Source organism: Saccopteryx leptura, chromosome X, assembly GCF_036850995.1.
Source record: "Saccopteryx leptura isolate mSacLep1 chromosome X, mSacLep1_pri_phased_curated, whole genome shotgun sequence".
NCBI classification, from domain to species: domain Eukaryota; kingdom Metazoa; phylum Chordata; class Mammalia; order Chiroptera; family Emballonuridae; genus Saccopteryx; species Saccopteryx leptura.
This window is the reverse complement of record NC_089516.1, coordinates 129,590,572-129,615,782: the sequence shown is the minus strand read 5'-3', so window position 1 is coordinate 129,615,782 and position 25,211 is coordinate 129,590,572. Positions and strand designations below refer to the sequence as shown.

Below are 25,211 nucleotides of genomic sequence, written 5' to 3'. Positions count from 1 at the left end.
ACTTACCTTGTATAACACATGCAGAAACTAGTACCCTTTCCTTTTTCTAACATTTCATATATTTAAAATGGCACCCCTCTCTGTTCCTTCATTGAAGTTGCATCATTGGTTTTCTTTGTTAATATATGCTTCAATTTTCAGAAAAAAAAAAAACCAATCAGACACTTTTCTCTGCAAGGTAGCTACTTCTTTTGTCTCCCCTGACTTGTATTTTAATACAAATTTTCCTTCTTATGGCCAACTTTTTTTTATAAGCAGACCCCAGAGGAATAAGCTCAAAATATTAAACTTGATTCTGACTCCTGTCCAACAAGTTCGTCACTTGGCAATGTGCATTTCTCTGTAAGTGGACAAAACCCTAAGGATTAACTCATTCTTATTTGGAAAACAGTTCATTCTTGTTTTTGAACATGACTTATGAAAAATTTCCTGTTTGTGCATATGTGCCTATGTTAACTGTTGTTGTAAATGATCTTTCAAATTTGAAAGCCCTAAACTGGAGGATTGTCATGGAAAATAAGGAACAGAAAACTCTCCTAAAATTGTTTTAATTTAAGCCAACTTGTACCATTTATAAAAGCATTATATAGGTGGTTGGATTTCTGCACTTAATGCATGTGCAATGGTGTCTGATGATGGAAAACATATGAAATACACAATTCACATAAGATATCCTTCTTGGGTAATGAAAATTATGGTAAGAAAATAAATCTTCAAGCTGGAGTCAGCTTTTAAGAGTTTTTATTTTTTAAAGATATCTATGCCTACTCTGAAGTAAGAGAGGATAAAATATCCCCTTTGGTGAAAGAAATAAAAAATACTCACTACAGATGGCAAACTGTGGAGAAATGCCCTGAATGTGGTATTATTTCATCTTGAAACATTTCATGGGTTTTGCCTTACTGGATATTTATTGGCTTTATCTTTTCTCATATGCATATATTCAGTGTATATGTATATATACATATAATTTCATTCTATAAATCCACTTAAATTAGGTACTCTTGGCTTTTTCTTTGCTATGTGACTGGAAGGAGTCATATACCAGAGATTTCAAAATAAAGGAAACTTAGTCATTTATCTTAAAAAAGTCTTCTATCTATTAGTTCTCATGAGAAGTTTGGGTAATGGAAACTTCAGAATGAGTTCTATGAGTGAAGCTAGTTTAGGTGATGAAGTTTTGTTTGATAAAATGACAATAAATCTTATGGTAGCAGATCTTAGACTTACTCATTTGTAACTCATAGGCACAAAAACAGTGTAGTATATATTTATTAAGGCTGGTTAGACTATAAAAATAAAACATTCTGGTAGCACTTAAAGAGGAGAACTATATAAAGAAAATAAAAGGAGTTACTTTTTCAGGATTTTTGGAAGATGGCAGTTTTGCAGAACTGAGTGAATTTTGCCTTTTTAATGTTGAATGTTCTGGTTCTCATCCAGCCTGGGTCATAAGTTCACTCTAATAAATTTATGATGACTGCAAAACCAAACCATCTCTCCAGGTTTTTTGGAGAGTAATACGGAAAGAGTAATGGAGAAAATGAATATGTATTTTTAGCCATATTATGCATAAAGGAGGTAAATATTAGAGTATTCATCATTCACTTCAGAATGCTGCCATTAAAAAGTGAATCTTTGGCAAGAATTCTTCAGTATATTCTAAAAGAAAAGTTATGTCTTTGAGGTCCAGTGTATAATTGGGGCAAGAGGAGAATTATTTCCATATGTGTTAGAGTTGGCCTATGTTTGAAGTTATTTCAAAAGAAGGCAGTTAGACCTCATTAATTCAGTATTCTGCTAATTTGTAAACAAGATTGCCTAAGGGAGCTTTTAAACTGCTTAACAGAGTAAACTTTTGGAATACTTTAGAAGTAGCTTCTGGTATATTAATTTCAAATAGTTATTTGTATGTGAAACAAAAAATGTTTGCTAGGCAACATTGTGTTCACTTCACTTTAGCTGTAGTATATACTGTAATGCCCCTCTAAGTCTGAATTCCCTTAATGAAAATTATAGCCAATACAGATTTGCAATATGTATTTCCCCAATCATTTTAAAAAATTAGATCAAGATTATAGAAATCTCCTCTTACTCTCAGTTGTGAGTTAGGGAGTGTTATCTAGGGACTCAAAACCAAAACACTTGGATGGAGTATGGGATAAAGGGAAAAATGTTTTTTAATATTTTATTTTTAACATAGAAAAGTAAATTTACAAAGATTTCACTGAAAGGATGAGGGTGAAAGGTCTTGGAAAGTTTGCAGTCAGCAGATACTGGTAAGTGAAAGTTAATTGTTTGGTACGTTTAATGCTCATTTACAAGTATCATTCATATTATTTTTATTTAATGTGCTGATTTTACTGTTTTATTTTGATTAGCATTCACAAATATTTATGACTTTTCTTAGGGTCACTTCTAACAGTCTTTTGAACTCTAAGGAGTGTGACATTTAAATAAAGAGAGAATTTTGGCCTTCCTTGTGGTGGTGTATTGGATAAAGCGTTGACCTGGAATGCTGAGGTCGCCAGTTTGAAACCCTGGGTTTGCCTGGTCAAGGCACACACAGGAAGCAACTACTATGAGTTGATGCTTCTTGCTTGTCCCCCCACTTTCTCTCTCTCTCTCTCTCTCTCTCTCTCTCTCTCTCTCTGTTTCTTTCTCCCCAAATCAATAAATTATAACCTAAGAAAATAAAAGAGAAGTCTGAGGGAGCCTAAGGTCCAAGGTCACTACTAGGACTTATTTGATCTCAGACTTTGTCTTTCTTTTCCTGAGTATCTGAGAAGTGGGCTTTCCTTTTCTAGTTCTATTCTATTATTCTTCCCAAAGGTTGAACTTTTCCTAAACTCTTCTCATCTTTGAAGGAAAGAGAGCTTTCATATGAACCTCTACCTTGGGTTCTCAGTGAGGCACATTGGTACTATAGACCTAATACTCATTATTTTAGTGGAGTCAGCGGGACTCGACTAGTTTGTAGCTTTGTGTTCTCCATACTTTATTTTAGAATTTTGTCTTTTTTCTTGGTTTTCATATCTTTGCAGGCCTGACTTCCCCTTTCAACTCATCTGTTCTCTTATTAAGTCTCAACTTGTGTCTGTCCTGTCCAGCACCTTATCTATTCTAAATTAGCATAATCAAGCAGAATTGTTTGTCTAAATCTTAGAAGGTTGCATCCTAACCCCACCAAGGTGGAATGTGAGAGGAGTGCAAAAGAAGGACTTTGTATTTCTGCTCCTTCCTCTGTTGCCTACAACTTCCCTCCCTTCTTAGCCGGGCCATTAAGGTTCATCCCCAGTTGACATTTTTTTCTGTAGATTCTTCCAGCTGCAAATTCGCTGGCTTCTTACTCTTTATCTACAGTGACTATATTTTCTGAACTAAACATGATAGAGGCATGTGGCCTAAAATGGAACCAAATATTTTAAAAATAAAACTGTTCCTTGTGCACCTTTACTTCTGTCTGTCAGCCAGACATTTCTTCTACCTTCCATAAGCATGAGGATGAGGGGAGGTGGGAGGAATTAGAGAGTTTTGTGAAATAAGTCTTACTTCCATTTGAATGTAAAGAACAAGTTCTGATTTAAAAGAAAATTTGAAGCAAAGTAGTTTACCAAATAAAGTTTTACAGACAGGAATGTTTAGTGTCCCATTGATCAAGTGCTCCTGTACAAACACCCCTCAGTTCATATGGTTAGTGTGGTCCCATCATACTCTTTCTTATGGAGAACAAGTACAATAAACCTCACCAACGACTCATGTTTTTAAGATTATACTAGCATAGGTCCTGGCTGGTTGGCTCAGTGGTAGAGCATTGGCCAAACATGTGGATGTCCTGGGTTTGAATCCCAGTCAGTGCACAGAGGAGAAACGCACATCTGCTTCTCCATCCCCCCCTTCATTGCTTCTTTCTCTTCTCCTCTCCTTCTACAGCTGGGGATTCATTGGAGTGAGTTGGCCCTGGGCACTGAGGACGGCTCCATGACATCTGCCTCAGCTGCTAAAATGGCTCTGGTTGCAAAAAGAGCAAGGGTCCCAGATGGGCAGAGCATCACCCCCTAGTGGGCTTGACAGGTGGATCCCAGTGGGGACGCATGTGGGAGTCTGTCTCTGCCTCCTCTCTTCACACTAAAAAAATAAAAAAAAAAATCTGCTGGCCTTAGATATCATGGTTAGCCTGTCTTTCTTCACAGAATATATATTGCCATTCATAATTCCTCCTTCAGAAGACATCTAGATTACTCTTTTAACATTCTTACCATTATTTTCTTCTGTGAGATCTATTATCTAGGGCGTAATCTCTTGCTGAAAGGATGCATAAACCAAGGAATGATTCCTGGTGACAACCATCAAATTAATATAGTGTTAAAATATTAACTGATATAAAGGAGAGGAAAAAAGAAGTAAAATGAAATGTACCAAAAGTGACCTTGTGGAATATATTTTTCTATACCAAGAAATAAATAGATTCCATAAAAGCTTTCAGATTTAAAAAAACTCCCATATAGATTCAAGAGAGGGACCATGTGTATACTTAATCTATTTCTGTATAACAAATCACCCCCAAAATTACTTGCTTAAAACAGCAGTAGTAATTTATTATTAGTCATAGTTTCTGTGCATCAAGAATTAGTTTTGGCTTGGTGTCTCTAATGGGGTTACAGTCAGATGTTGGATGAGGATATATTCCATCCAAAGGATTGACTGACACTGGGAGATATATTTCCAGGTGGCTTACTCAAATGGCTGGCAAACTGCTGCTGACTGTAGGTGGAGAATCTCACTTCCTCTCTACATGTGCTTCTCCATGAGTTAGCTTGAATGTTCTCATCACAAAGCAAGAGGCTTTTCATAGAGCAAATGATCTAAGAGACCAAAGTAGAAACCACAATGCCTTTTTAAATGTAAACTTAGACGTCACTCATCATCACTGCTGCTATATTTTATTGGTCATTTAGGGCCAGGCCTGATTCATTATTGTACAAGAAACTGTACAATGGCATGGATACTAAGAGATGTACCTCATTGGAACCACCTTGGAGGCTACCACACCATTCATGTAAATGATGAAAAACCTGAGTACTAAGAATAGGAATAATATTAACAGTAATAGCAGTTACGACTTTTCTGTCTTATTAATTTCTGTATAGAAACTCCTTTTTTTGTTTCTGGACTGGCATTCTCTCCTGAATATATTTTTTCCTCTTTGCTTCTGTTTTATCTAGTGGTCTCTTTCATAGATCCCTTTCTTCAGTCTACCCTTTCAATGTGAGCTGAACATAAGTCCTCAGTGACTTTTCTTTGCTTCTCTGTTCTCACTTTCCATACTTAACTTGGCTGACCTCACAGGTGCCTGCTGCTAAGAACTCAAGTTCATATCTTCAGCCTAGACTTCTGTCATTATAGGTACCTATCCCCAGAGGCATTGCAAGCTGAACATGTTCAAACATAACTGACTACTTCCTCTCTAACTTTGCCATTTTTGTATCCTCTTTCTGGATGAATTACCTGCCCCATTACTGTCTGTGAACTCCCTGAGAGCAGTGTTGTTTCTTTTCAACCCTTATGCCGAGCCTGAGTTCAAACAGGTAGTAGACAATGGAATGTTTGTTGAATGAATGTGTGCATTATGAAATCTCTGTTTGTAGGCATCTTTAAGAGTAGTAGAGTTCCAAGCTGGCAAAAAAAAAAAATAGAAAATTTGATAAAGGACCTTTAAAGTATAAGTAATATGTTATTGGGAGGAAATGGGCAGTATATATGTATAATATTTATGAGTTCTTTCAAGCACTTATTTATTAAGAAGAAGAGATGTCTGAGAGTCATTGTTAACTATTCTCTGATGTCTAATTCAGCCAAAAGAGTACCATAAACACAAGCATAATCAGAATGAGATCAAAGTTTTGCCTTTAAAAAAGTTACTTTATTAGGTATTTTACAATGTAACCCTTTGCAACGACTTCTAGCTCCAACCTCACAGAACTCCAGATTTCTCCTTTGATTTATCTACTTTTCATATAACACACTGATTCTGAAAATTTAGATCAAAACCTTTGTCAAGGGAGAAGGAAAGAGAGAGTGTTAATGATGTGCTTAGTGGTCTATCTGTGTTATGTAATTTAGCCTTCACAATTCAATGAGATAGATGCTTCTGTCTTTTTTTTTTTTTAAGATTTTTAGAAATCAAATATTTATTCACATAATTTTAAACTAAAGTCAAGGCAATAAATCTCCTGGGGAAATTAATGATTTAAGTGCAAGTGATGCTGGCTTTCACGTTCATATCCTTCATCCAGAGTAAAGGCAGATCAGTTGTTCTTGAACAAGTCAATGCAGCTCTGCAACAGGGATACATTGTTCCTTGCATGCTTTATTTCCAGTTCAGACATTTCAATCAGATTCCTTCTAAATGCCGCCACCGTCTTCCGTTTGAAATTGCTTAGTTCTTCTTTTGCAGATTCAGAAAGCTGTTCAAATTTCTGGCAGCATTCTTGCTGGTGTGCCTCAGCCAACTTGAGATCTTTGCTTTTTAACCGGGCCTTATCCAATGCTTTGTTTGAGGTCTCAAAGTCAATGAGGGCTTTGGTACGTCTGTATAAGAGATCCTTAGCAGCTTCTATGTTAAGCATATCGTATCGAAGGAGCTCTGTCAGCTTTATACCTTCATCTGAGGAGACTCGACCTTCTACTTTCCTAAGTTTTTCAAATAGCTCAGAAACCTTCAATAGGTACTTTTTGATGACTGTGGGCTCTTCTGAAGCCAGGCTATGCAGGCAGGCCGCAGTGTGGATGTAGTCATCTGCAACATTTTTATGAGATCTGGTCATTTTGTCAGCTTTTGCACACGAATCCTTGATCCTATTATAATAGTTAATGAGAAAGTTCTTCTCTTTCTCAAAAAAGTCATCTACCTCCTTAACTCCAGAAAAAAAGGACTTCATCAGCAATTTTCACCACACTTTTAAAAAAGCCGCCAAACACCTCTTTGGTATTTTTCCATCTAACACTTAGATCTTGATCATATTCCAGGAAAACATGAAAGTTGCAATTTTTACTGAGAACAGGGTGAGAAGAGAGACGCTGAAGAAAGACTTCATGGGAGGAGACAGTCTTCTTAAAGACAGCGAGATACTCAGCTTCCAGTTTTTGCTTCATCTTGGCAAATTCGTCTTTGGTCATAGACCTTTCACCCTCCCCCAGTTTCTGCATCTTCTCTCCAGGGCCATTGAAGCAGGCTTTGTGGGAGCCGGTGGAATAATAACCCCGGCATAGTCTGCGGTTTCAGAGAGAGTGTCATGCAGCCACACAAAGTCTTCACGTTGCCGTGTAACAGAAAACTCTGGGCTCTGGAATGTGGGCAGTGTGGTCTTGGTGTGTACTGTGAACTTGACCTTATCTTTCTCACTGAGCGCATTAGGTATGTCAATCTGAAGTGAGGGATCAACATTCAGGCCCACAGACCCTATCTCAGCTTGCTGTGGTCCTCCTCCTGCTGCTGCAGCACCTCGGGAACCGCGGCCATGGCAACGCGGGCCTCGAGCAGGGGATGCCTAGCTGTGTGAGGAAACGATGCTTCTGTCCTTAACCTCATTTTAGAGTTTATAAAATGGAGGTTCCCAAGATTACACAGTGAATGAGAGATGGATTAGGGTTGAGATTGAGATCTATCTCACTCAAGACGTCTCTGTGGCCTCTTCACCACCCTTGCCTTACCTTGGTGGTTATGAACTGCATACTTTCCTAGAAGAGTTAATTTTATCTATAATCAATGAGTTGAATGGAGCTCTATAGACTATATAATGCTACCTATAAATATACATATGCTGGATACAAGACACTATAACTTTTTAAATACTTTGATGTCCTCTCTAATATGAAACTCTCTTTTTAATTAATCAATTTATTTATTTTTTACAGACACAGAGAGTGAGTTAGAGAGAGAGATAGACAGGGACAGACAGACAGGAATGGAGAGAGATGAGAAGCATCAATCACTAGTTTTTCATTGTGCGTTGCAACACCTTAGTTGTTCATTGATTGCTTTCTCATATGTGCCTTGACCACGGGCCTTCAGCAGACCAAGTAACGCCTTGCTGGAGCCAGCGACCTTGGGCTCAAGCTGGTGAACCTTGCTCAAACCAGATGAGCCCGTGCTCAAGCTGGCAACCTCGGGGGTCTCGAACCTGGGTCCTCTGCATCCCAGTCCGATGCTCTTTGCACTGCGCCACTGCCTGGTCAGGCTAATATGAAACTCTTAACAGCTTAGTATCTATGAAAGGTATTATCACCATTTATGGACAATTAGGGACTGAAGCAGCTCAGTGACTTGCCAAAAGCCATCCAATAAGATTGTGACAGAGCTGGGACTAGAATATCTGTCTTCTAAAACCTAGTTCATTTTTTTTATTCTATTATAATGTTATGAGTTTGGACGCACTTTTCTAATCATCATTAACCAGTAGATACACATGATTGCTTTATGTAATGAGATATCTCAAATGATATATACATATATATTTTTTTAATTAGGGAGCAAAGTGCCTATATTAGTTATGAGCTTGAGAATCACCCCCAAAGCATTGATGACTCATTTTCCTTCAACCAAGTGGCCTCTTGATTCCTTTTATTTAATTAAAATAAGTATATTGTCCAGAATTTCCAGAGCCTCTTGATAAAGGTTGGCTCCTGGGTCTCCCCGCAAGGTGTATTTTAATACAACTTCTTCCCACAAGGGGGAGCCAAAAATACTTTGGGGGCTAGGAGCTGAAAATACTGGAATACCAGGTTCTGAAAATCTTGCTTCCTCTCTTATTTGTTTTCCCAATAAGGCCCTTCCAACACAATCTCCAGAAATGAAAAACAGATGGTGCTGATGCTGATAGTTTGTATATGCACATGGGATGGGGGGAATTTCATTTGAGGAAACTAAACTCAGAGACAAAGTCATTATGAGCAACCAATCAGCACTATGCTCTCCTTATCTGTTTCTTCTCCTGGAACTTTGTCCTGCAAAGCTGCCTTTTTGCCACTCTGTGAGAATCAGATCAGCTGCTTACTGAAGTCATCTCCCTTAGCACTGGATCAATCATCTTGCCCCATCAGCTCATTGGAGCTCCTTCTGCCACCTCCCATTAACGGAGTTAAAGATGACTTGTAAAAAGCCTTATACTGTTTTCTTTGCAGAAGGTGAAAGTGGGGGAGTGAACTCCACAAGATTATGCCCATTAGGAGTGTTTTAACTTTAGTGAAAAACTTCTATTGCAGTTAGGTCAGCGGCAAGAATAGTTGCTGTGGCTTTGAGAGATAGAGGAATCTTCTGAATCCACATTTAAAGGATAAATTTGGCCAACAACCAGGAGGATGTATAGGGGGTAGAAGAATGAAAGCTTTTCCTGGATATAAAAATTAATTAAACCATTGTTTTCCTTGACACCCTGCAGATCTCTTTTTTTTTTGTGGGATATATTTAAGAAATTTATGTGTGATAATAACTTTCAAATACAATATTTCCAAATGTCAAATTAATGTGATCAGGGAGCAAAAAGACTGAATGGCTCAGTACGAGTTTGATATAACATCTGCTTCCACTAGTACTTTTGGGACCCTTTGAGGCAAACACAATGGGGGATGACTTATTTGCTACACATGGAGATGAACTTGGGAATATACCTTTCATTTTTTTTAAATGGAGATGATTTCTGAATATAACCTATTATTTCAGGCAAAAATAAATTATGAGGATTTATTTATTTATTTTTGTACTTTTCTGAAGTGTGAAGTGGGGTGGCAGAGACACAGACTCCTGTATGTGCCCAACAGGGATCTCCCTGGCAAGCCCACTAGGGGGCAATGCTCTGCTCCTCTGGGGAGTTGCTCCATTGCAACCAGAGGCATTCTAGCACCTGAGGCAGAGGCCATGGAGCCGTCCTCAGCTCCCGGGCCAACTTTGCTCCCATGGAGCCTTGGCTGCAGGAGGGGGAGAGAGAGACAGAGAGCAAGGAGAGGGGGAAGGGTGGAGAAGCAGTTGGGCCCTTCTCCTTTGTGCCATGGTGGGAATTGAACCCAGGACCTCCACACGGGGTCCAACGCTCTACACTGAGCCAGCTTGCCAGGACCATATGAGCTCTTTTTTAGTTGTATAACATAGAAAAAATATCTGTAACTGAAAGTGAGGTTATTTTTTTAAGATGGAGAGAAGCAGGCTATTACAATGACATATTTTGAATAATGTAAAGCCCCAGCTAAGATGTAATTACTGAACTTTTTGATAGTAAAGCAATAATATTGTAAATCTGAAATTCTATTTCGCTTTCTCTAGACATTTAAGAATCACTGTTTGTTTTTTGAAGTGGAAGTAACATGTTCCCAGTTAGATATTGGAACATGGCCACTGCTGAATGTGGGGTTCCAGTGGTGCATGATTTTTTCTCTGTTATAATTGCACTAAAAGAATACATTGGCATATTGTATAGTTTATGAGATTGAAATAAAAATGGAAAATGTCAGAACCCCCCAAAATGAATTATTTATTCTGAATATTTTATTTTTCTAACAGTGATACTATGTGAATTAGAAAAAGAATGTCAAAAAAGGCTTGCTGGCATTTCAACTGAGAGTTAAACCAAGACTCTCTGATGTACAGAAATGATCAGTGACTAGATTCTTTGATTTTTCCAGTATGGTTCTTGATAAGGCAACTTAGCTTCTGTCAAAACCTTCCCTTGAAGACATGTTGCATTAAGTCTAAATCTGTTCTTTTATCATTATGGCCCCAAATCAGGCACTGATGAGGTTTTATGACCCTGTGATCCTAGTTTCAAATAAAGTAGTTAATAGTATCTGTAAAAAACACTTGCAGTTGTTATGAGACAATGATTTTTTATTTTTTTGACTTACAGGATCAACCTTTATTTTTTTTTAATTTAGAAAATTAAATTTAATGGGTGACATTAATCAGTAAGAGTACATAGATTTCAGGTAAACATTTTTATAGCATTTGAACTAATAATTGTGTGGTATACCCATCACTCAAAGTCAAATCACTGTCACCATATACAGGGACAGTGATTAATCACAATCCATCCTTTAATCTTTAGGCCAAAAGTTCCTTACTTTCTTCCAAACTCCTTCCATGGATATTGATCGAGTCCAGTCAGGGAATACAGATTGTTAAGAACTGTCAAAGGTTTGGGCTTTTCCCCTCACTTGTAAGTCAACAAGTTAGTTTGAGACAGTTTCATGGATGTTGGCACAGCAGTAGCAGTAGTCAGAGTGTCAGCATTTTTTCCTGCTCCCCTGAGACCCAGTAGTACCCATTAGATGATGTGAAGAGGACCAGGTGATATCTGCACACTAGAAGAGGAAACCTGAGCTTAGGGAGTTCAAATGTTTTATAATGGGCAGTAAACACACCAACCATTTGATGCAGAGAGAGATATTATATTTATTTTACTGTAAATTAGTCATCTCTATGTTCCAAGCTTATAAGCAAACCTGCTTTTTCCTTCAGAGTAAGACACTGTCTCTGTCTTCCAGTGCTGTTTACTATAGAAATATCTTTGAAAATGTATTCCAGAACAAGGGCCATTAGTGCATGTATTTTTACAAGATGTTCAGAAACACAAGCGGTATGAGGGGAATTGTCTCCCAACATAAACTTAGGCCAAAATGTCCTCTGAAGAACTGATGGTATGATCTATCCTTGGGAGTTGCTGCTGACAGAATAAATGATCACAGTTATCACCTTCATTATTATTTCTGTTTTGTAGAAGAGTATGGTCCTGAAGCTACTTCATTTCCCCAAAACAAAATATCTGCACTTCATACTTGACTTGAGGTTTAGCAAGGAGAGTAGGGAAAATGTCTCTTGGTCACCATAATTTGGCTTATGACAGGATATAGGAGAAGCAATGGTTCAAAAATTATTATGACACTGATTTGCAACTGTCTCCTCACTTAAAAACAATAAGGAAAAAGTGACTACCTGAGGCTTTATGTAGCCGCAGCTCAGAAGTTCAAAACTTTTAAAGGGAAAGATTGTTTTATATGAAGGAAAGAAGTGACCATTGGAGGTTCAAGCCAATTCCAAGTCCCTGAAAAAAAAAATTGGTCTCTCAACTTACCCTTCTGGAGCAAGGAGTCAGGAGACCACCTAAAAGCTCTCTATTTTTATGCCATATTTTATTATATATTTAAGTAGTAATGTTATATTTAAATAAGCAAGCTGTTCAATGTAAAACATTTATAATATATATATATATATATATATATATATATATATAGAGAGAGAGAGAGAGAGAGAGAGAGAGAGGCTGTATCATTCCCAGAGGTTCAAAAATGATTATGTCTTTAAAAATGAATTTGTCTTAAAATATTAAAATACTTATATTTTTATTGTCTGATTATAAGACTTCCAACCTGAGAGAAGGCTGCATTGCCAGCCTTTATAGACTATGGACTATAGTGTATAGTCTAAAAAGTCTATATTTCATAGACTTTTAAAGTTAGAAGGAATCTTTGAGTCTTATTGTCTAGTTCTGCCTCAGAGGCAAAATTCTTGCTATAGCCCCTTGACAGAGTGTCATTTTCATTCTATTCCGAGAGGTAGCTAGGGCACCAGAGCCCTGGGCAGGATAAAGTCGTAGATCTATTCTAAGTTCTGCCATTGATTGGCTATGACACTTTGTGGATATCACATGTTTTCTCACAGCCTAAGTGTAATCAATCTAAAAAAAGGCAGGCCAGATAATCTTACAGTGTTTTACTAGTTCCAACTGCTTCCAGTAGGTCTCTGATTTCTGGAATATGTAAATATTTGAACTTAAAAAAATTTTTTTAAAGAGAGAAGTAATATTTGTTTATTTAAAAAATAAGTATATATAGATCAGTAAAGAATTATTATAACCATCTTGAAAAAAAGATGAAATACTGGCATTTGCAACATGGGTGGACCTTGAGAATATTAGGCTAAACAAAAAAAGTTAGTCAGAAAAAGTTAAGAACGATATAATTTCACTCACATGTAGGATATAAAACTGAAACTTATAGACACAGACAACAGTATGGTGTTTACTAGAGGGAAGGCGGTAGAAGGTAGTAAAGGTAAAGGGGACCAAATATATGATGACAGAAGCAGAATTCACTGGGTGGTGGGCACACATGTAATATATAGATTATGCATTGTAGAAATGTATACTTGAAACCTACATGATCTTATGAACCAATGTCACCCAATAAGTTTAATTTAAAAATTAACCCTATTTACCAATTTTAGTGCACATTTAGTCTATTCTATTTGTGTGTGTTTGTGTTTTAATATTGAGGTCATGTTGTTCTGTGATTTTGCCATTTTACTTAAGATACCATGGATATCTTACCATAGTAGGTAGACTTCATCCTGAAGGCAGTGGAAAACTACTGAAAAATTTTAAGTAGGTTTTACTATAAGTCATCTCTCTACAGATAAGAGGAAGAGAAGAGAGAAAAACACTGTCATACAATTTTCAATTTGATTTATTTCATTCATTTCTTTTTGCACAGAAAAATAACAGCTCATGGTTTTGTTCTTTGAAGTTGAGTGTTATAGATTATTTTTGAAGTTTAGTCATCTTGAGGTACTACATTATTAGCACTTGAAAGTGTACATTTATAAGTTATGAATTCAAACCAGAATGGCACATTTTAAGATATTAATCACATGGAGACTTTTTAATTACACTGCTATTAAAACTTTGAGCTGTAAACATCAAGGCTCATAGCCCCTACTGCAGATATTGACAATAATTGAGACAATTTTTTTTTTTTTTTTTTTTTTTTTTTTGTATTTTTCTGAAGCTGGAAACGGGGAGAGACAGTCAGACAGACTCCCGCATGCGCCCGACCGGGATCCACCCGGCACGCCCACCAGGGGCTACGCTTTGCCCACCAGGGGGCGATGCTCTGCCCCTCCGGGGCGTCGCTCTGCCGTTAACAGAGCCACTCTAGCGCCTGGGGCAGAGGCCAAGGAGCCATCCCCAGCGCCCGGGCCATCTTTGCTCCAATGGAGCCTTGGCTGCGGGAGGGGAAGAGAGAGACAGAGAGGAAGGAGGGGGTGGGGGTGGAGAAGCAAATGGGCGCTTCTCCTATGTGCCCTGGCCGGGAATTGAACCCGGGTCCCCCACACGCCAGGCCGACGCTCTACCGCTGAGCCAATCCGCCAGGGCCGAGACAATTTTTAGTAGCATGTGGGCCAACTGTTACCAAAAACTTTTAGTGACCATATTTATTTAAGATTTTTCACTCCATATACTTTCAAAAGAATCTGAGGTAGTATCCAAATTGAACAATAGGACTTTTAAAATTTAAAAGTCAAAGAGACCAACTAAAGGATCCAGAAAGGGTGGATGCCATGAGGTATCTGGACAAACCAATCTACTAGTCTGTTTCCTAGCAACAAAAAGTAAACAGGAAAATACATTGGCTTGTATAGTTTTTATTGTTGCTGCAGAATAATGTGTCTACTTCTTTTCCCCAGACAAATTTTATCCTGAAATATATTATATGTGCCCTTCTGTGAAAGATAATCATTTATAATAGACATCTTCAACTACAGTTCTGCAAAGGATCAACAACCCTGTTGAAATGGGTATTTCTAGTATTGACCTTTTACATAATGGTGAGAGTGTACTATTAAATCATAATTTAGCTTAGACATTTCTTTGGACGCTTAGATAATATGGGCCAGGTACTTGACTTCCTGCTGATTTAATTCTATATTGAAACAGAATTGAGAAATGTAGAATGATTGTGTAGCTACCATGCCCAGTCAATTATTTTCAAGGGTCAGATGCCTCCAGTGAACCATTGACTGACAATAACATGTATAAAAAATCACATTGGAATTCTCAGTCAGGTAGTTCTAAGACCAACCTCTAAGTTGATTCATATATTTTGAATAGGTGCTCAATAAAATTTTAGTGAATGAATAACTTACCAGGGTCAGCAGTACAGACAGATTCTTTCCTCCCTCTCAATATTATCTCTCTACTAAAAACCACCTATTTCGTTTTGGAATACTGCTTGATTTTTCTCTTTATCACTCAATGATCCTCTTATCTTCTTTTTCTCTTTACTAGTTCTACGCTTGTGCAACCTGAAACTGTCACACAGTTGGACAACAGGTCTGGACAACAGCTGCCATGAAATGAACCACAGTTGCATTTCAAAAATAACTCTTGATATAATTGCCAAAATAGGAAACAACCAGCAGTAAAGGACTGGTTAAATTATAAAATAGCAATATGATGTATCTTATGCAGTTGTTAAAAAGATGTCGTTAAAGAAGAATTAAGGACACGAATAAACATTCATTATATATTAAGTAGGAAAAACATGTGTTTGTGCTTACATATGCATTTATCTCAAAAGATATAGAGATGGAGACATAATCTATACATAGAAAGAGGGAGGGAAAGACACAGAAAGATCATGCAGGTTTGAATGGTAGAAGTACTACAGGCAATTGAAAATATTATGCTTTTCTGTATTTTAAAGTATTCTACAGCAGTGGTACCCAGCCCCCGGGCCACAGACCGCTACCGGTCCGTGGGCCATTTGGTATCGGTCCGCAGAGAAAGAATAAATAACTTACATCATTTCTGTTTTATTTATATTTAAGTCTGAATGATGTTTTATTTTTTAAAAATGACCAGATTCCCTCTGTTACATCTGTCTAAGACTCACTCATGGCGCTTGTCTCGGTCACGTGATACATTTATCCGTCCCACCCTAAAGGCCGGTCCGTGAAAATATTTTCTGACATTAAACTGGTTCGTGGACCAAAAAAGGTTGGGGACCACTGTTTTACAGTAAATGTGGATTGTTTTTTGTTTAAACAAAAGACATAAAATGTAAAACTCCTTAGCATTAACTGCAAAGTCCTTCAATATGTGTTCACTGCATATTCTTTTAGCTTCAGTCTTGACGATCTCCCATCCTCGTATGCCCTGTAAACTCTAGTCACACTGCTCCACTTGAATTTTCCCAAATGCTCTGGGATCTCTCAAACCAGATTGTGAAATCCTGGTGATAAGTGGTGACTGGGTTTTCGTTATATCTGTATCTCCTGCCTTTAATGCACTGCTTAGCACTTAGCGGGTGCTCAGTGCCTGCTGTTGAATGAAGAGCCAATATATCATGCTCTTCTCCCAGTTTTAATTAGACGCTCCATCCTCCTACCTGGCCACTGGTGCACTTACGCCCTCACACTTTCAAACCAGTGGCAGAGTCATGTATTTTAAATATAAACAAGCAGTTCAATTCTCAAATGACATACCTTACAGTTTACAGATGGTTGTGGTACGTGAATGTGAATTTGGGGTTAGTCACTGAATATGCTTAGGGCTGTTTAATGACAAACCTTATATATGTTCTTTGCCCTTGTATATTACTTAACCTCTAATCAGGTTCATTCCCTGTTTGCTTCATAAAAATTATCCCTTCATTTTAAGACTTATTTTGAACACATAAAGAAAGAAACCATCCAAAGGCATCTTAACTATAAAAACCTGCAGAATCCATTTTCCTTCTGAAATGACATATCTGGCTCTGTTTTCCTCTAAAAATAAAATCAGACCTTGCAGAGACAGTGCAGTTTAAACAGCACCACTCAATTAATTTTTCTGGTTAATTTTATTTCAAAGACAATAATTAAGCATGAACTATCTTCTTTACAATCTATTTTATTTTCCTCAAAGGAGGGATTTTGTGTTACTTCCTTTTTGTTTTTGCTCAGCATTTTGGCACATGTGAGTTTTCATTAGTTATTCTGAATGTAGTTAAATTCAGTGTGGTCAAAACAAACACAAACCAAGACCACATAAATTACTAATCTTTATAGTACCAATGTCCTGCATGCCTTTAGAAACAAGTTTTAATACCAGAAAACAAGTTCAAAAACTCTTCCTTCTTCAGCTACTCTAAGAAAACCAAATTTCCTTTGACAATTTTCTGGATGATAAAGGTTAATTTTTATCTATATTTAAGTAGCAACTGTCATATGGATTTCTGCAAGGGGAACAAAAACAATCATGGCAAGAACTTGGTCACCTGCATTAATCAGTAAAACATATGGGAAAATGAAGAAAAAGTAATTTCAGGTAGATCTTCCACTTTCTGTCTCTGTGATTAATTGGATGCATGAATTCATCTTTTTAAATCTTAAGGACTTTCTTCAGAAATATGTCAGTTAATGACCACCTCAGATTGGTTTATTAATAAGGAGAGAGTGTCTTCTAAAGAGCTCATAGCATATAATGTAGGGCCTGTTAAAGCATCATGTTTAACAGTAGACACTCTGGGCTTAGACTGAAGTTTGGCTTTAACTCCAGCCTCACTACTTCCTAGCTTTGTAATTTTAGACAAACTGTTTAAACCTAATATGTATAACATTCCCTGAATGTGAAATGAGAAAAATTCTAGTACTTACCACATAGGTTTTATGTGAAAATTAAGTGAGTTAATATTTGTAAAACGCTTAGAAAATGCCTGCACTTTGTGTTATGTATATGCTCTTGTTTTTGAATCTCTAGATTATAAAATGATATTACTGACATAATCAGGTTAATTTTTATAAGTTATTCTGTAAATTTACATAGAGTACAATTGTTTCTTGGTATACAATGGTCCCTCATCTATCGTGGGGGTTAGGTTCCAGAAGCCCCCGTGATAGGCAAAAATCCACGATGTAGCAACCTTCTATTTATCTTATTATTTATATATATTTTAAGGCTTTATAAACCCTCCCCATACTCTTTTTCTTTTTACAGAGACAGAGAGTCATAGAGAGGGACAGACAGGGACAGATAGACAGGAATGGAGAGAGATGAGAAGCATCAATCATCAGTTTTTCGTTGTGGCACTTTAGTTGTTCATTGATTGCTTTCTCATATGTGCCTTCACCATGGGGCTACAGCTGACCGAGTGACCCCTTGCTCAAGCCAGCGACCTTGGGTCCATGCTGGTGAGCTTTGCTCAAACCAAATGGGCCCGCGCTCATGCTGGCGACCTCGGGGTCTTGAACCTGGTTCCTCCGCATCCCAGTCCGATGCTCTATCCACTGCGCCACCGCCTAGTCAGACTCCATACTCTTATAAACCTTTCACACACTGTTTTTAAACTTCCCCACACTTATGTTGCTTATTTTACTGCAAAAATAATTAAAACAGAAATATATGAAAATACCTAAATACCACAAAATCCTGTGATACAGCAAAAAATCTGCCATACAAAATTAGATATATACAATTAAAAATCCATGATACAGTGAGACCACGAAAATGAACCATGATATGGTGAGGGACAACTGTACAGCTTTTTTATTATTAACACATGCATAAATTTATGTGACCACCATTGAAATGAGGATACCAAATAGATCCTTTACTCACAAAAACTCTTTCATGCTACCTCTTTGTAGCATCCCAGGCATAAATCCTGTTAATGCTGATCTATTCTCTATCACTATAGTTTTGCCCTTTCCCAAATGTCACATGAATGAGATTGTACAGATTTTCAACCTTTGAGGCTGACTTCTCTCACTCAGCATAATGCCTGTGAGGTTCATTGAAATGGTTGCATGTATGTATAGTGTGGTTCTTTCTATTGCTGAGTAGTATTCCATGTTTTGGATGTGCTACAGTTTGTTCTTCCTTTCTCAGGTTGAAGGTATTTGGGTTGCTTCCAGTTCAGAGAAATTACAATAAGGATGTTACATACAACTGAATATAAGTTTTTGTGTTAACACAAGTTCCACAAGGTTTCATTTCTCTGGGATAAATGTCTAGAAGTAGAATTTCTGGGTTATATGAGAAGTGTATGTTTAACTTTATCAGAATCTGCCAAATGGTTTTCCAGAGTAGCTGTACCATTTTGTATTCCCACGTCAAAGGATGAGAATTGCTATTGCTTCAGATTCTTGTCAGTACTTGGCATTATCAGCAGTATTTATTTTAATCATTTTAACAGCTATATAATATCCCAAAAGTGGCTTTAATTTGCATTCCCCTAATGGCTAATGTTTTGAGCATCTTTTCATTTGTTTATTGGACATAGATGTATCCTCTTTAGTGAAGTGTCTTTTCAACACTTTTGGCCATTCTTAAATTATTATTATTACTTTTTTGTGACAGAGAGAGACTGACAGATGGGGACAGAAAGATAGGAAGGGAGAGAGATGAGAAGCATAAGTTCTTCGTTGCAGCACCTTAGTTGTTCATTGATTGCTTTCTCATATGTGCCTTGACCAGGGGGCTACAGCAAAGCGAGTGACCCCTTGCTCAAGCCAGTGACCTTGAGATCAAGCCAGCAACTTTGGGCTTTAAGCCAGTGACCTTTGGGCTCAAGCCAGTGACCATGGGATCATGTCTATGATCCCACGCTCAAGCCAGCGACGATGGAGTTATTTCTATGATTTCATACTCAAGTCAGCCACCACATGCTCAAGCTGCTGAGCCTGCACTCAAGCTAGTAAACCCGTGCTCAAGTTGATGAGCCCGCACTCAAGCTGGATGAGCCTGTGCTCAAGCTGGCGACCTTGGGGTTTTCAACCTGAGTCCTCCATGTCCAAGTTCAACGCTCTATCCATTGCACCACCATCTGCTCAGGTGGCCATTCTTAAATTAGATATTTTGGTTTTTATAATGTTGAGTGTTTTAATATTACTTTTTATTTTAAAACGGTTTAAGAATCATAAGAAATTGAAAAATAGTACAGAAAATTCCCATGTACCTTTCATCTAGATTCCCCTGGTGATAATATTTCATATTACATTGTCAAAACGAGTAAATTTACTTTGGCACACTATTAACTCAGGTATAGATTTAATTAGAATTTTACTAGTTTTTACATGTACTTTTTTCGTATATTGTTCTATAAAATTTTATTACATATGTAGATTTGAATACACCATGAAAATCAGGATACAAAGCTGTTCTATTACCACAGATTGCCTCGTGATACACTTTACTAGTCAAATTTTTCTCTCAACACTAACCCAAAGTAACCACTGATATGTTTTCTATCACTATAATTTTGTCACTTCGAGAACATCTGTGAAAGGAATCATACAGTAACCTTTTGAGATTGTTTTTTTGCTCTCAATACAAAGCCCTTGGATATCGATTACATGAGAACTTTCTGTGTATTGTGGATAAAAGTCATTTGTGCAGTCTGTGATTTTCAAATAGTTTCTTCCAGTCTGTGGCTGGTGTTTTTGTTCTTTTTAAAATTGTCTTTCTAGGACCAAAGGTTTTAATTGTGACAAATTACTCCAAATTATCTTTTTCCCCCCTGTAATTGTGCTTTTGATATCTTTTGGTATAATACAAAAGAACTCTTTGTCTAACTCCAAGTCAAAAAATTTATCCAGTTTTCTTCCAAAAAATTATGGTTTTATAACTGATATTTAGAGCTATAATTAATTTTGAATTACTTTCTGTATAAAGCATGATTTTAGTGAGAGGTTCATTACTATTCTATAAACGTGTCTAATTATTCCAACACCTTGGTTTAAAGGACTGTGTTTACTCCATTGAATTGCCTTTGAAAATTTGTAAAAACTCAATTGGTTGCATGTGTGTGGATCTATAATATTTCTGAAAGTTCAGTTTTTCTTATCTTTACATCAGTTCACAGGTCGTATCTTAAAAAATTCGTATGTTGGTCTTTTTGTATTTCAAGGTACCTCTGTACTACACTGTCTACTACCTAGAGCTTTATAGTAAAATTTAATTGCTTTGATTCCTCCAATTTTTTTCCCAAAATTTTTTTGATTAATTTTAGTTTTTTAGATTTCCATACGAATTTTAGAATAAGCTTCTCTGTGTATACAAAGAAAATCTTCCAGGTGATTGTTTGGAATCCTGTTAAGTCTGAGGATTAATTTGGGGAGAACTGACCTCTTAATTATGTTGAATTTTCATGTATATTGAAGCTCTTTTGTTAGATTTGTGCACATTTAGGATTCATATTCTTTGTTGGTGGATTGATACTTTTATCACTATGTAGCATCCTTTTTTATCCTTGAAAATTTTTTTTACTTTGTATTCTCCTTTTTATAATTTTCATATAGCAGCTCCAGTTTTCCTTTTTTTTTTCTTTTTCTTTTTTTAGTGTGCATGAGCGTGTAAAAGAAAGAGAAAGAAAAGGACAGACTAGGAAGGGAGAGAGATGAGAAGCATCAACTCATAGTTTTGGCACATTAGTTGTTCATTGATTGCTTTCTCATATGTGCCTTGATGGGGTGGGGGTGGGTGCTCCAGTTGAGCCAGTGACATCTTGCTCAGGCCAGCGACCTTGGGCTTTAAACCAGCGACTTTTGAGCTCAAACCAGAGACCATGGGGTCATGTTTATGACCCCACACTCAAGCCGGTGACCCTGCACTCAAGCTGGATGAGCTTGTGCTTAAGCCAGCGACCTTGAGGTTTCAAAGCTGGGTCCTCTGCATCCCAATCTGATTCTCTATCCACTGTGCCACTACCTGATCAGGCTCCAGTTTTCTTTTAATTAGTGTTTGCATGGAATATTTTCTATCCTTTTTCTTTTAATTTTCAAATATTTATAGATTTCAAAAATTTCTTTCTGTTATTGATTTCTAATTTCATTTAATTATGTTCAGAATATCCTTTGTATCATTTCAATACTTTTTAATTTATTTTAAATTGTTTTATGGCTTAAATTTTAATATATCCTAGAGAATGTTCCTTGGGCACTTGAAAAGAATATATATTCTGTTTTTGAAAAGAACATTCGATAAATGTTTCTTAGGTCTAGTTGATTAATAGTGGGTTTTCTTTTCTTTTTAACAATTTTATTTAGAAAATTAAATTTAATTGGGTGGCATTTATTAATAAGAGTACATAAGTGTCAAGTAAACATTTCTATAGCTTTTGAACTATTGATTATGTTGTATACTGTACCATGACCCAAAGCCAAATCATTTTCCATCACCATATATTTTTTCCCAGTAGTGTTGTTCTTTTCTCCTGTTTCTTGCTGTTCTTCTGATTAGTTGTGCTATAAATTATTGAAAGTCGGGTATTAAAGTCTCCAACTATTACTGCTGAATATTTTATTTATTTCTTCCAATCTGTCAGTGTTTGCTTCATGAATTTTCGGCCTCTGCTATTAGATTCAGATATGTTTATAATTGTGATATATTAATGGATTAATAGTTTAAAATTATATAATATCTTTTGTTTCTAGTAACAAATCTGTCTAATATTAGTGTAGTCACTCCACCTTTCTTTTAGTTACTGTTTTCTTGGTATATCTATATCTTTTTTAGTCCTTTTACTTTTTTTTTTGACAGAGAGAGAGGCAGAGAGAGGGACAGATAGGGACAGGCAGACAGGAACAGAGAGATGAGAAGCATCAATTCTTTGTTGCGGTACCTTTGTTGTTCATTGATTGCTTTCTCATAAGTGCCTTGACCAGGGGGCAACAGCAGACTGAGTGACCCCTTGATCAAGCCAGCGTCCTTGGGCTCCAGCTGGCGAGGTTTGCTCAAACCAGATAAGCCTGTGTTCAAGCTGGCGACCTCAGGGTTTTGAACCTGGGTCTTCTGCATCCCAGTTCGACGCTCTATTCACTATGCCACCCCCTAGTCAGGTGATACTTATACTTTCAACATATTTTTATCTTAGAATATAAAGTGTCATTCTTGGAAACAAAATAAACTTGGGTGATGTTATTATATTTATTCTGTCAACCTCTGCCTTTTAATGGTAGAGTGTAATAAATTCTTATTTAATATAATTACTGATAAGGTAAGATTTACATTTTCCATTTTACTATTTTTTCCATGTGTTATATTTTTTGTCACTATTCTTCATTTTTACCCTCTTGTGTTTTAAACAGATATTTTTCTACTGTGCCTTTTTAATTCCCTAGTGATTTTATTTTGCTATATAGTTATTTTATATTAGTTGTATATTATTTTATATTAGTTATCTTTTATATTAGTCATATTTTTATTGGTTATTTTATCTTAGTTATATGTATATTATTTATATTTTAGTTATTTTATTAATGCTTGTTTTGTTATTATTTCTTAATTTATGACAATCTAGTTTAGATTAATACCAACTTAAAATAGTATATAAAAACTTCCATTTGTTTCTCTCCTTTATGCTCTTATAATCACAATTATATATTTATATATTGTGTTTCCAAAAACATAGATTTATAATGTTTGCTTTATGTAATTGTCTTTTAAATAAAGTAGGAGAAAAGAATTATAAGAAAAAATGCATTTATACTCTTTTATAGTTATCATTCGTGGTGTCTTTTAGTTCTTCTTGTGTATTAGAGTCACTATCTAGTCCTTTCATTTTAGCCTGAAGAATTTCCTTTAATATTTCTTATTGTGCAGGTCTGCTATAGACAGAATCTCTTAGTTTTTATTTATCTTGAAATATGTTTAATTTCTCCTTCATTTAAAAATTTGAGAGGAAATTCACTTCATAAAATCAACCATTTTGAAGCAAACAATTCAGGACAATTAACACACATCGTGTTTTACAATGTTTACTTCAAAAAACATTTTCATCACCCCCAAAGGGAACCTTGTAGCCATTTAGCTGTTACTTCTCCTTCTTGCCTTTATTTAAAAGGTAGTCTTTTTGGATATGTAATTCTTGGTTGATAGAGTTTTTCTTTTAGCAGTTTGATTACGCTAAAACTAATTTACTGGCAAGCCCCCTAACAGGAGATGCTCTGCCTGTCTGGGCCACTGCTCCATTGCTCAGCAACCAAGCTATTTTGGTGCCTGAGGTGAGGCCATGTAACCATCCTCAGCTCTGTGGCTAGGGCCAACTTTGCTCGAACCATGGCTGCAGGAGGGGAAAAGAGAGAGATAAGAAGGGACAAGGAGGGAGAAGCAGATGGTGCTTCTCCTGTGTGCCCAGACTGGGAATCAAAGCCCAGGTTTGCACATGCTGGGCCAATGATCTATCACTGAGCCAATTGGCAAGGGCCATTAATTTCAGAATTTCCTTTTAATTATTATTATTTTTTATGTATAAATTCTATGTCTTAATATTCTCTTCATGGTGCAACAACATTCTCATGTTTTCATTTAGTTCTTTTTTTCTTGATTTTAATTTATTGTGTTTACATAGATTCAAATGTCCCACAGAATACATCCCTCCCACCCCTGTGTTCCTCTCAGCCATCCCCTTTGCTTCCCTCTCCCCAACGCCATTCCCCTTCTCTCCAGGATTTGCTTTTCTGCTCTCTATAACACTGTGTTATGTATATACAATTTCACCAATCTCTTTCCTTTCTCTGATCCCATCCTCTTATCCCCTTTCCCTCTGTCTGCTTCCCCTCTGGTCCCTTTGATCCTGCCTCTGTCTCTATTCTGTTTCTCAATTCACATTGTTCATTGGATTCCTCAAATGAGTGAGGTCATATGATATTTTTCTTTCACTTCCTGGCTTATTTCACTTAGCATAATAGTTTCCAGGTACATCCATTTTGTTTCAAAAGGTAAGATTTCCTTCTTTTTCATGACTTCATAGTATTCCATTATGTATATGGTTCCTCTTATGGGACTCTCTGTGCTTGTTGACATTGTGTGACTTTTTCCTTCATTAATTTAGGGAAGTTTCCAGCTACATTTTTTTTCTATAGTGCAACAACATTCTCATGTTTTCATTTAGTTCTTTTTTTATTGATTTTAATTTATTGTGTTTGCATAGATTCAAATGTCCCACAGAATACATCCCTCCCACCCCCGTGTTCCTCTCAGCCACCCCCTTTGCTTCCCTCTCCCCAACGCCATTTCCCTTCTCTCCAGGATTTGCAAGGTTCTCTATCCCTTGTTCTCTTCTCCTTCAGGAACCCCTATGATACAGATGTTTTTTCCCTACATGTTGTCACAGAGCTCTCTTAGAGTTTCCTCAGGCTATTTGAGCCTCTTTTCTTTTTGCTGCTCTGCTTCCGTCCTTTTGCTTATCTTGTCCTCTAAATCACTGATTCAATCCTCTGCGTCATCCAGCCTACTGTTAATTCCTTATAGTGTAGTCTTCATTTTTGATATTGTGTTTGTCATTTCTGAGTGGTTTTTTTTAATGATTTCAATGTCCTTTTTGATGCCAGCTATCTCTTCATTTAGATGCTCATTTTATCCATCTATTGTTGCTCTAAGATCCTTGAGCATTCTAACAATCAT

The 25,211-nt window shown here is 36.7% G+C and overlaps 1 protein-coding gene and 1 pseudogene across 1 annotated transcript in view; one reads left to right on the top strand and one right to left on the bottom strand.

Annotated features, from left to right (window-relative positions):
* GPC3 (glypican 3) overlaps positions 1 to 25,211 on the top strand; it is a 632,751-nt gene that overhangs the window by 198,939 nt on the left and 408,601 nt on the right. The gene's annotated exons all lie outside the window — the stretch shown is intronic.
* Positions 6,172 to 7,522, bottom strand: LOC136385472 (sorting nexin-5-like; annotated as a pseudogene).